Here is a 13,912-nt window from a genome sequence, read left to right as displayed (position 1 = left end):
TTTACAATGTTGTGTCAATTTCTGTTGTACAGCACAATACTTCAGTCATATAGGAACATACATATATTCGTTTTCATATTCATTTTCACCATAATTTACTGCAAGATATTGAATATAGTTCCCTGTGCTATACAGTATAAACTTGTTGTTTATCTATTTTATGTATATTAGTTAGTATCTGCAAATCTTGAACTCCCAGTTTCTTTATCTTAAAAGGAAATGTCTACCAATCATAAACTTTCAAGGCAAGGAATAAGCAGGCAATAAATACTATATCAGAGAGGCAGAGATATCATTCCACACGCTGCTGAGAGGACCCAAAAATGTCTTTGCAATGAGCTCCCTTATTTGTCATTGGTTCCCAAATAAGTTCTTCTGTCGAGACCTCTCAGAAGATGCAACTCCTTACGTTTCCTATATAACTCAGCTCCAGTAATTTACCCCCCTGTGAAATCTTAAGTTGACTAATTTGGTGGAAAGTGGCATTTGGTCAGTAACATTAGTCCAAGGTTTTTAATATGCTAGTGGTCAAAGAGCATGAATAATAGGCAGTAGGAGTGATCTTGTACTTCGTTTAAACCTCTTACAATCTGTAAGAAGATTCACTTTAATATTAATCTATCACAAAATTAGTCTAGAAATAGGCACAGCCAATATGAAGAAAATAAGAATTCAAAACAAGGAGTAAGCCCGAAAGTCATGTAGTCTAAACCCCTTTTTTCACAGATGAGGAAACTGAGGCTTAGAGAGGTTAAGTGACTTCCCCAGATCAATGTGTCAGAACTCCCCGTAAAACCTAGTTCTCTGACTTTAAATCCAGAGGTTTTTTTTTTTTAGTGATAGCACATTTTCATTTTATGATTAACAAAATCTTAACTAATCATGATTTTATATTAACATAACCTTGATGGAGTAGAATACAATAAAAGGAAGATTGAACTTGGGAGTAGGAAGCCTTTCTAACCGCTCTGCTGTGTAAGTGACTCTATGATCTCGGGTAAGTTACAACCTCCCTGAGCTTGCTCTCACTTCTGTGAAGCATGCCTAATTCACAGGCGCTGGAGAGATTTAAAAGAAATCATATCTGTGGAAGCACTTTGTGAGCTATAAAGTAATATGCAAATGTATGAATATTATTAATATTTATTAAAACGTGTTTGAATATCAGAAATTGAGTCCTTTCAGCACAAAATGTCAGAACAGAACCTTCAAATTCATGCTAATCTAATCCTTTCCATTGTCACCAGAGGAAAGAAAAGCCTAGAAAAAGTGGGTAATTTACCCAAAAATTTATGGTAAGTTTCTGGCAAAGCCAAAATTTGAATATAGGTCTCCTAACTTACAACTTTAATATCTTTGGTTAAGTGAATGCTAATTACAAACAGGTAAGATGGTCTAAAATAACGTGATAAAATTTTAGACAATTTATAAGAGGACTAGAAGGGAATATCTTGAAATATTTTTAAAATATATTTTTAAAACATCTTCCCTAACTCATACTGTTTGTGCTGTTTTGACATGTACTATTCTTACTTCCATAGCATGGATCATTTCCTTAAAAATTTAGCATTAATAAGAGATTGTCTAGGGAGGGGGGTGGGAAGGAATAAACTGGGAGTTCGAGATTTGCAGATACTGACTGGTATATATAAAATAGATAGACAAGTTTATACTGTATAGCACAGAGAAATATAGTCAGTATCTTGTAGTAGCTCACAGTGAAAAAGAATATGAAAATGAATATATGTATATTCATGTATGACTGAAGCATTGTATTGTACACCAGAAATTGACACGACATTGTAAACTGACTAAACCTCAATAAAAAAATAAATAAAAAATAAAAAGATTGTCAGTGGTCAAGAATAATCCTGAGGTGACTCCACGCCTGGGGTTCTCTGTGATGGATGGAACACACTGCTGGGAAAATGAAGCTTGTGAGCAGGACCTCCAGCCAGCCCAATGAGGCCACCATCCTTCTCCTTCCTCCTTTTTCCTGTTTTAAGTAGAGATGCTTTTGAAAGAGCTCCTGTGTATTTGCATTAGGCAGATCCCAGTGATCTATTCACCGAGTGGCATGGTAATTGATAGAAAAAAAAGCAAAGATACTCTGTCCATACAGGTAAAGCAAAAGCGATAAGTGACTATCAGAGAGTTTCAATAGTTATGTTTCATATAATTCAAAGCCTTTAATCCCTCACAAGTTATTGTCTTCAGTGGAAGACTTGAGGGGACTGGATTATTGGGATACTTATTTGTGCCCTTTGCACAAGTGTTAATATCCCATCCCCACTGTGACATTATATGTGTATTTATTTAAAAGAAAAATAAGAAAATATGATTTCCTGGGATACCCATATCCACTGGAACATAAAGAATTGTATCCTACTTTTGTTATTGAGCCATATTTTCCCCATCTAGTTCATATAAATAATGTAACATATATAGTAAATACAAATGACTCAAGAATAATTTAAGCATGTCTTAAAATGAAATTTACAGAAATCGATGAACCTTTATAACAAAGCTTCCTCTGAACCCAGTACCCTTTGATGATGCACTTCCTTCATCCCACAGTCTTGTATTTCTCGTGGATAGTGTGTGAAAGGACCAAGGTAATCTGGCAAGAAGCTCCCTAAAAGTGCATCTTTAAATATCATTATTTGTGATATTGTAACTGTTTGGGATTTTTTGTTTAGACTCCTCAATGCCTTATTGGAAAAAATTCCTCTCTGTCAAAGAAATATAGACAATAAAATTAAAAGTAGCTTTCTTTTTTCTCTCTCTCTTTCTTCTGGTTATGAATTGGTAGAAGGTTTCCAAGGGTTGAGGAGAAATTGACTTTCCTCTTTAATGGGTTTCTCAAAATGTTACCAAGGATAAAGTTCCCTATTATACACTATCCTTTTGCTATTTTTTTCCTCTTGCTTATCATTTCAGCCTTTAACGGTGACTGATTGCTTTAAAGTGGGGGTGGGGGGGGTCTTTCCTCCAAATCAAATGACTCACAAAGCAAGTCACTAAAAGAAGAGGGTGAGAAGCTGGGATGGGCTCTGGCTGCATTCCCCCTTCCACCCACCTCTTGGCCTCCTGCCCCCTGAGAACGCCTGCGGCTTCCCAGACAGCACCAACATCTTGGAGATGCGCCAAACAAGATTTAACAATGGTCAGCTGGAATTGATCTGTTATGGAACCAGGCATTTTATTTACTATTTCCTCAGTAGATTGCTATTCATGTAGCATTAGACTATTTTATAGGATGAGAGGTCTTGAGCTAATTTCTTATTTGTATGTCCTATTTCCCTAATAATGAATATTTTTCCATAGCCTTTAGTGCGGCTAGAAAGCAAGCTCGAGGCAATCACTCAAGAGTACCTCCTTAGGGAAACAACACAAGCATTTGAAATTCAGAAGAGTGGGTTTTTGAACTACTTTCTGTGAAGGTCATATTTTGAGGATGGGAGGGGCCGCTTCTTTGGTAAGGACAATATCAGTATTTATTCTCCCACTAATCAGAATTTATGTTCATTTAGACTGAGAGTTGGACCTCACATACAAATCGTGTTTGGTGGTTTATTTTATTCCAGTTTTGTCTGTGCCTCCGACTGTAAGTAGGACTCTAAGCAGGCATTCTTTTACAGGGAATGCCTGACAAATGCCATTTGTAGTAACAATAGTAAAAGTTGCATATGCCAAAACTTCCCAAACTTTAATGTGCCTATGAATCTCCTCGGAGTCGTGTTAAAATACAGATTCTGATTTAGGGTGGAGCTTGAGTTCTGAACTTACAACAAGCTCTCAGGGGATATGGGTGCTACTGAGCCTTGAACCCCACTTTGAGTAGAAAGCTCCATTTCACTCATGACAATTGTATCTGAATCCTGAAGATTCAGCATGGCCAAGTACCAGTATCTCAACTTTAACTGGAGTCTGGAACAAGGTAGTCCATGGATAAAATCTTGCCACACATGTATGTGACTCCTTTAGATGTCTTTAAATTTCCTTGGGAATAAGGGGAGGTAATCTAGATTCTATTGTCATTTTATTGAAAAGGCAGGTGCAAGAGAAGAATCTATGAGGTGATGGCACAAGCGAGCATCCTTTTGGCCTCAGAAGACTATAGCTGGCCCACCTTGCAAGGTCCTTGAGGACGCCAACAGTCAGTATTAGCAGGTTTTGGAGATAGAGTTCTCGCATGTGCAAGACTACATGAGCTGGATGAGTTTAGCTTTCTGTGTGTCAAAGTTCTCAACCAGCAATGCCCTCTCCCCAGCTGTTCTGCTCTGGTCTGCTTCTGTTTTTCACCAAGTGCGAGTACAGCACAGAAATGAAGGCAGAGAAAAATATCAGATTTGTTATTCACAGCAACAGCTCCAAGCCCAGACAGCTCCCAAGTGAACCTGAGCAAGGTCTTGCTATGACCTTGTGACCAAAGACTTAATGTTCTCATACCATTAGTGGGCTCTGGCACTTTATCAAACTGGGGATATTGACTAACTACCAGTAATTGCTGATTTATGGGCAAACTTTTCTCAGCCTTGTTTTCTGCAGGATTCTAATATACCTTCATCTTCTGGAAATGTGTTGAATCAGTCAGTTCACGTTCTCGGCGAGCTTTGCTGTTGACATATCTAAGCAGAGGACATCTTGCTCTTTACCTGTTGCTGTTGAGATGACCTTGTAGTGCCTTACTTGCCTTAAGTTATCCCTTTAAAAAGACACCCACATTTTCATGCATTCAGGGAAGACAGTCAACAATCTAGAGCATTTGGGAAATAAATGTTATTGTTGTATAATTTTCAAAAGCTCTTTACTTAAGCAGGATAAGATAATGACATAACCAGAAGGATTTCTGAAGAGCATCTAGTCCAGGGGGACAAATAGGTTTTTATTTCCAGAGCCATAGGACGGAGGAATGAAGGCAGGTGTGTCTTTTATTTTCCAATCCAGATTTAGTATCAACTCTAACTTCTGATCTATATTTTTCTTCTCTTTTCTTTCTTTTCCCTCCCTTTCTTTCTCTCTCTCCCCCTGCCCTCTCTCTCTCTTTTTATTATCTGGCACCCTCTATCCAGATACAAGTACCAACCAGTCCTCAAAATTACAGCTGAGGAAGGATTAGGGACATACCAAAGGACCTAGGACAACTCCATCAAGTTTATCTCCCCTTCAAACTTCCTCTACCCATTATTCCATGACTGACCCACACCTGGAGCTCCCCAGAACCACATCCATGGCAACCTTCTCCCTCTAGCATTTTTAAAGGGGTCCATATTATGACTGAGTGCTTTGAATCTGAGTCCATGGTCACAGATGATCACGTTACAGCATCCCTTGAACTGTACTATAGAATGCATGTGGCCAAGCCACAGCTCATCATAGTTGGGTACATAGATGTGCCTCTGGTTTCCATTTATATCCTCTTCCAGGATCGAGGCCTCAAAACCGCTGTCAGGCGCCTCCCTCTCTTTTCACACTTCTTCATTCATTGCATATGGCATCGGGAGGGAGGCAGAGGTTGGTGACAGCACCATTTGAGACCTTATAATATCTTACAAGCATCCAAGTATAGAAATATATTTTGTCCTGTTTATTTCTGGATTCAGGAGAGTGTTAATTGCCGTCAAGACGTCTAGAGCTGATTTAGATCTCTCCCTGCCAGTGTGACCTTGGCTAAGTTACTTCACCTTTTTGATACTTTGTCAAGTGTGGATAATGGCATCTGCTCCTAAATGTGGTTAATCAAAGATATGCAAAAGAACGTTGCTCTCTCCACAGGAGAGGTTCTAGTCTATATAAACACAAGGAATTATTAAGATACTGATATTTTCAGTCTGAGTTAAGTGTGATTGAATTTTGCACCATTAAATGTGCATGCTCAGTGATTTCGTTATTGGTGGGCTGATTCTTGGTATGTTAATGAAGACCTATGTATAGTTTTCTTGATTAACTCATGGCTCAGGACTTGTTACTTTAAGCACCAAACAAGATTCAGTTTTTTGAGGCGTTGCATCCAATATCTCAATTATTCATCTTAGGAATTAGTATAAAATTAGCACAGATCCCTGTTCATATGGAAATAGATGAGTATGTTAATTGAAATGCCGTTGCTGGAAAAAAATCTTGCATAATGAAAGGATTGATATTAATATCTTTGAATGGAAGATGTATATTATATTGTTACTAAAGAACAATTCATTCATGTGTACTTGTTCTAAACAATTATTTTATGTAGTTTATCTCACTTTCAAAGTAGAAGCTATTCAATATATCTTGCAAATATTTTGAAATAGAAATATGCTCAGATATTTTTTAAGTTAAAGTAAAGCTATGTTAAAACACTGAAAATTTTTTCTTGCTCCTTCTTGTCGTATTTTCTATCGCTTTCCATGTTCAGATTTTCACATTCAGCTGCTGTAAGAGTTTGTCCATTTTTAATCAGAACTGAATAATTAGGGTACACTTCTACCAACTATCCAGATTAAACACTAGGTGTGTGTGATAGCTTGCCATCACTAAAAGTCCTTGATTCTCCCAGGTAAGGCCCTTGGAGCCTTTTCTGAAATTAATTGCAAAATTAAGCCCAAATAGTGGGAACAATAATTTATAGAAATGCTGAAGGAAATGAGACACTAATTACACTGCATATATATATATATATATATATATATATATATATATTTATACATATGTATATATCTATACACATGTATATATCTATACACACACATACACATACACCAGACACAAGTCAAGGCCTCTAACCAGTTTTAAATTCCTAAAGTGTATTATACTATATAATAAATATATATCATGTAAGCCTTATTATAATATTCTAACCTTATTATAATATTTCACCATTTCTTATCACTTGGAAATTTAACTCAGCAAACTTGTATTGAGGATCTTTTATGTGAAAGGCATTCTGCTAAATGTGGAGGAAATGAACACTAACAAAGACCCCACTGTCTAGCCAAGGACATAATCCATGTGAACAAATGTCTTAATCATAAGAGGATTTAAAAGTATTATATACACAATTCTGTGAAGGCATAAAGTTGGATAGGATGCCACCAAGCACGGCTGCTTAAAGGAGCTGACATGTTTAACTGAGCTAAAAAGATACAATTCCAGGTACAGTTTCAGGGATTTCCAGGCAAAGGCAAGGCCATGAAGAAAAGCCTGCTGGGGACAAAAGGCAGGAAGAGTTTTGGGACTGGTGATGGGAAAGAGTTGCCAAGAGTAGCAGGGTCTCTCTCCTAGCTTTTTTCTACCCACAGCACATTGTGATCATTTTACCCCCCTTACATCAACACTGCGAAAATACTGGTTTTGAGCACAGATTGATATGTGAAGAAATTCTAAAATGGAAGTGATTTTCTAGGGAGCACACAAACAGTAATTTCACTGCTTCACATCACCCAGGATAACTGAGGTTGGCCTTAACTGACACTGTAAACACTGACCGGGGGCTTAAGGGTGCCCAAAAGGAAGAAAGAATCATCCAGTGAGACTGCATCGGCAACCGTCTGACAAGCCAGTGCACGGGGCAAGTGGCAGGGATGCGCACAGCCGGCCCCTGGGGTGAGAGGCCGCCGGCTGCGACTGCAAGTCCAGGCCCCAGAACCACATCCTACTCCAGCAGAAACCCGGGTCACAAAGGGGAGCTGGAGTTGGGGATAAAAACATTGAGCAAGTAGTCCCAAAATGGAAGGGCTTCTCAAGCCATTTCCACCTCAAAATTCTGGGAAGAGGACCCCTAAACATACTACTCATCTACTCATCCGCACAAAGGGCCTGTTCCACTTACTCTGACTGCATAACCAATTACTCCAAAACTTGGTGAAGAAAAGCAACAATGTATTATGCTCACAGACTCTGTGGGCCAGGTTGTTGAACAGAGCCTAGTGGGGTCAGCTTGCCTCTGTGCCATGCTTTCTGGGCCTCAGCTGGAGGGCTTCAAAGCTGAGGGCTGGAGTCATCTGGAGGCTCAGTCACTCACATGTCCAGCAGTTAACACTGGCTGTCACCTGGGGACTGGACTTCCTCTCCATTTGGTCTTCTTGGCAAAAAGCTGGTTTAAATTTATCACAGCATGGCGGCAGAGTTCAAAGGGCAAGCATCCTAAAGGACAGAGCCACATGCAGGCCATAAGTTTCTACGCCCTGGCTTTCGAAATGATACATTACTTCTGTCATGTTCTATTTGTGGAAGTGGTTACAAGCTCCTGCCCAAAATCAAGGTTAGAAAACAGAGTCCCCACTCCGTGGAAGGAAGAACGGCAAGGTTCTGAAAAACATGTTGAACCAGAAATATTGCTGTAGCCACACCAGCTGAATCTGCCACAAGGCCTTAGGGCACTCATGGAACAATCCTGTGCTCGCTCTGTTTCTGCTTCTCTCCTTCCCTTTCCTATATACCCTTTGTAGCTGTTGCAGTTTCTAGAATAAAGAGAGAAGCAGAGGACTTAACAAGAAGCCTGGACTCTGCTTAAGGGAATTATTAATAAAGTTTCTTATGGGTTTTCAAAATTCCAACTCAGTATAGATTAATATTCCTGGAGCACGAGAAGGAAAAATGTATTTAGAGGGGTGGTTTGGGATAAATCAGCAAGGACTGGAAATGGCATGCTGAGAATTTAGGATTTTTCTGCTGGACTCAGGACTTTGTTCTTTGGCGATGGAGAAATTGGCTGCATGGTTTTGATCAAGTGAGTGACATAATCTTTTGGGAAAATGACTCACTCTAAAAGCCCTGGGCAGAATGGATCAGAATGGAAAGAGATTGGAAACTGAGAGAAAGCAGTTCTCTTAACCGACCCCCTCTTAACTGAAATGCCTCGTTATTGTCTGCTCTCAATGCTGTCTCTCCGATCTCTGGGTGCTGAGACCAGGAAGATCCACTCTACCACTCCCGTGGACTCCTCCTCCTTCCAGATGAGCTGCTTGCTGACCAACAGTCAGAATGTTTGTCCCCAAATCTGCATATGAACTTTTGTTGCAATTACATAATTGAATTAAATATTTTAAGACAAAGTTAATTATTGAGCACAAAAGGAAAGAAGGTGGTTGTTTCTGTGAAAACCAAACTACCTGCTTTGGGAATGGCTAAATAAGAGTTTAATAATTGCTGTAGGATTAAGGGTGGGTGAGACAAGGGTAAAAGATTGGAGGGGGAATGAAAATCTAGAAAGATTCTATAGTCAGGGAACTTTGTAAGACTTTTGCTCTTTTAGAGTGTAGCACAGTGGTTAAGAGCCTATGGAGCTAAACTTAACGAACCCAGTTTCAAGTCTACCATGTACTGTCTATGTGACTTTGAGTAATTTATCTAATCTTTATGTGCCTCAGTTTCCTTATCTGAAAAATGGGGTTACTAATAGGACCTACCTTATAGTTTGCAGTAAGGATTAGTACAGTTTAAATTTTTTTAAGTGCATAAAAAAGTATACATTACATTGAAAGTGTTAAAGATGGACTATTGTTTTCTTATTCTTATTATTATTCACGATGGATATGGCTTTTAAGAGGACAATGCGGAACAGCAATAAATGGATCAACAGACAAATGTTATGGCTACATCAGAAGATGAAAGAATGAATGTACATTTATATGTTCATAAGGTATATGAGTGTCATAGTTTTCATAATTCCCTGCTTAGACTTAAAAACAACACTGACAAGCCATTGGTCCCAGTGATCTCACATGAGAGCATTTTATGTCTGGGGGGCTTTTGCCAGGTGGATGATACTAGGGGTCTAGGGAAGGGGCAAGAAGAATGAAGAGGAAGGGGCAGAGGGGAGAGACTTGATGAGAGGAGGCTCAAAAGTGGGGGAAGGAATAGGATCTGCAGGTTTGAGCCTGGGTACTAGGAAAGACAGTCATCAGAAGAGAGGACACAATTTGGGAAGGGAATGATGAAACACTTTATTTAAATATAATTGTTTTTAAACTTTGGTATTTCTCAAGATTTGGTCCCGGGCCCTCTTCATTTCTTCCTCAAAACACTCTCTAAACAAATTCGTCTCATGCCTTTGGTTAGTGTATTCTATCATGCCAAAATTCATGACCCAGCTCAAATCCCTCCACTGAACTTTAGACTAGTACACACAGGTGGCTCCCAAAATAACTCTTCGATGCTCTATAGAGCATTCACTGAACATTCAATACGTGCAAAGCAATTTATCATTTTCCCACTAACACATGTCCCTTTTTCCAAATTACCTTAACAAATGAAACCACCATTCACCCAATCATCCAGGCCATGGGCGATCTGGAAGCCAATCTAAATGTCTCCCTTTACCTTGCCCTTTATATTCATTTGGTCTCTAAGACTTGCCATTTCACCCTTTAAATATTATTTGAATCTGTCCCTTCTGCCTCCTAACGCATTTCCCTGACTTCATAACTGGTATCTCTGTCTTCATGCTTTCTTCCTTCTAATCCATGCCTCACATCGACAGAATTATATTTATAAAATGCAATATGATCATATTACACAAATGGTTGAAACTCTTCAATGGCTCTTCCTTGTCTATAACCACCTGGCCCAAAATTCTATAGATGGTACGTAACATACAGGACACATGGTAATCTGTGCTCTGCCTCTCTTTCCAGATTCATCTCTAGATGAATTAACCTCTAGATGAACATAGAATTATCACAAAAATAACGCCACCTCCCAGAATTTACCATTCAAAAAATGCACAATGGAATTCTCAAGGCAGAAGATACTACCTTGATCAATGAAGAGACTCTGTATTCGCTTCAAGAAATCTTTCAAGTAACAGGGAAAATAATCTCAATTCAAACTTTCTGAATTCATTTTAAGAATGCTTCTCTAGTGTAATTCCACAGAGAAAAATCCTCCACAAGGGATAGTTGCAATCTGTATTTTATTTTAAATATTTGTTTTATGAATTTATAAACATTTGCCATTAATTAACTATTCTTTGTAATTTCCTTGCCTTTACTTTTATGATAAACATTCATATTTTTATAGTATGAATAGGACCAGAACTCTAATTTGTAACACTGTATCTATAGGACTTTGTCTAAAAATGTGTCTCATAATGACTTGACTTTTTAACAATCATACAAGAAGCAGTTATGCTGTCAGAAGTGCCCTGTACCCAAAGATAGAAATGAAAAAGAGAACAGAGGATATTAAAAGAACTCTAAGAAAATGCTCTGCACATCTCTATAATAATAAAATCAGAAAGAAATGAACAGTAGTCTAAGAAAATATAAATTACCAAAATTGGCCCTTGAAGAGGTAGAAAATCTAAATAAATCAATTTTCATGGAAAAAATAAAGTTGTCACAGAACTACTCCTCAAAAATGTGCCGGACCCAGATGGTTTTACAGATGAATTATTTCAAACTTTCCAGGAACAAATTGTTTCTATGTTATATAAACTGGTCCAGAACACAGATAAAGAAAGAAACTGTTTCTCTTCCTTATATGAAGTTAGCAGCCATTCTAACAAGGAGAATACAAACTTCAAACCAATTGCCCTTAAAAGAACTGACACAAAACTCTTTAAGTAAAAGATGAGCTCATTTACTTTGAATATTTTTAAATGTTAAAGAATGACCTAGCAAAGTTAATTTCAAAATTGCAAGGATAATTCAATTGTGGAAAATGTATTAATAGACCAAAAGAGGAAAACCATATTACCATCCTGTAGTGCAAAAGGAAAAAAGACATTTAACTTATTTTGATAAACTTGAACTAGGAAAATGCAGACAGTCTATCTTTGGCATAACTATCACCTACTCTAAAAATGGATATAAAATGGTTAAACAATAAAACCCTGAGATTGCACAAGGTATCATGAACTCCATACATTCTGTGCAGTGGAAGAGCCTGTTTCAGTCCAATTCTGTCTGCTCTCTCCTTCCAGAAATGGAGAGTGAAATGCAAAGTACTTCCCACAGCACTGCCCTGGAGCAGACTGGTACAGACAGAGCACAGGGAGACAAGACAGGGAGCAGAGAGCACTGCATGGGTACAGAAGCCCCACTCCTAGAAAAGCAGCAGTCACTGCAGGCATTTCAATGGCACATGGTCAGGGAGAAATACAACTGATGAAGCAACTGCTAACGCAAAGGCTGTTTGTTCTCCGGAGTCAATATCACAGATCCTGTGTGAGGAGGTGATCATTTAACATAAATGATCAAAGACCTGATCAGTGGGGAACAGAGAAAAAAAGTCAGTGACCCAGCTCAATATAAGAAGAGCATCCAAACTGGGCAAGATAGGAACTGTTACCTTAGTCACACCTGGAACCAAACTGGGGCTATGTTATAGTTTGGGATATTTATTTATAGTTGAATTTATCATACAACTTGTAGGATGAAGAAAGAGGGATGTACTGATCATTTCACACAAGCCCATGAAGACCTGCCCCTTTCTAAGAAGAGTCTCTTAAACTGCTTCGTTTTGCTTTGTTTTTTTCCTCCCTTTCAAAGCTGGAATGAGATGTGCCTCCAGCTTCAAGTGAAAACAACCTGTCGCTACAGCCACTGCTGACTGGGAAAGAGATTGGTATAGGAAGCAAAGGCAGCCTTATAGTGGAGTCTACGAACTAGGCATTAAACTAACAAGAAATGGTGAAAATTGCTTACAATGCAACAAATTTAAATTTAAGTGAAAAGGTGATGTTTGAATTCTAAGTACATGATTAATTCTTTAAAATACACTTTGGTGGTTTGTAGGCATAGGCAGCTATGCCAAGGGTTGCAAGACCACTATCAGGCTGAATGATTTGCTGAAAGGACTCACAGCACTCAGGAAAGCTGTTGGACTCATGGTTATGATTTATTACAGATAAGATAAGGAACAAGGGTAAAGGAACAAGATACAGATGAAGATAAGGAAAGGGTAAAGGTACAGAGGGTGAAGTCCAGGAAACACCAGGCACAAACTTCCAAGTGTCCCGTTCCAGTGGAATTGCACAGGGACACACCTAATTCTCCCAGCGATGAATTTGACAACGCATACAAAGTGTTCCCCCAAAAAAGCAACTCAGCTGAGTCTTGGTGTCTATGGTTTATACTGGAGGTCAGTTATGCAGGCATGCAGGTCTGTATAAATGACCTCAGGTACACAGAGTACCCATCTGCCCAGAGCAAAAACAGGCATTCAATATAAGTCACATTTTATTTTTTAAAAATATATGTCATTTTCAGAGCATTTTTAGTTTCACAGCAATATTGAGCAGATGGTACAGAGATTTCCCATATACTTCCTGTCCCCACACATGCACAGTTTCCTTGTTATCAACATCACCCACCAGAGTAGGTACATTTCCTATAATCGATGAACCTACATTGATAAATCATAATCACCCAAACTCCATAGTTTACATCAGGGTTCATTCTTGGTATTGTACATTCTATGGGTTTGGATAAGTTTATAATAACATGTATCCACCATTATCACACAGAGTAGCTTTACTGCCATAAATGTTTTCTCTGCTCAATCTATTCATCCTTCGCTCACCCCTAACTCTTGGAAACCACTCATCTTTATACTGTCTCCATAGTTTTGTCTCTTCCAGACGTCATATAGTTGGAATCCTACAGTATGTAGAATTTCAGATTGGCCTTTTTCACTTAGTAATATGCATTTAAGTTTCCTTCATGTCTTTTCATGGCTTGTTAGACATGGCTTGATTTTTTTATTTAAATAATTAAGATATTTAATAGTGTCCACATCAATACATTTAAACAGGCACAAGTGTTCTACAGAACATTAGGACACATGCAGACAACCTATTCCAAGATGAAACTGCCTACTTTCGCTTACAGATCCCATTTTTAAACTCTCCCCTTGAAAATGAAGTTTGGAATCTGGTAAGAAAAGATGAGGACCAGAGCAGTTTTAACAGAAAGCACACATCCCCTCT

The 13,912-nt window shown here is 38.5% G+C and overlaps 1 long non-coding RNA gene across 1 annotated transcript; it reads left to right on the top strand.

The window, feature by feature from the left end:
* The first annotated feature begins 8,266 nt into the window (after positions 1 to 8,266).
* LOC106730362 lies at positions 8,267 to 11,268 on the top strand. The gene is made up of 3 exons (XR_001366819.2): positions 8,267 to 8,710; positions 9,528 to 9,622; positions 10,617 to 11,268. It is a non-coding gene; the product is annotated as an uncharacterized LOC106730362 (long non-coding RNA).
* The last annotated feature ends 2,644 nt before the right edge of the window (positions 11,269 to 13,912 follow it).

Source organism: Camelus ferus, chromosome 8, assembly GCF_009834535.1.
Source record: "Camelus ferus isolate YT-003-E chromosome 8, BCGSAC_Cfer_1.0, whole genome shotgun sequence".
NCBI lineage: Eukaryota > Metazoa > Chordata > Mammalia > Artiodactyla > Camelidae > Camelus > Camelus ferus.
Note: the sequence above shows the minus strand (reverse complement) of the source record. Positions and strands in the feature narration are given on the sequence as shown.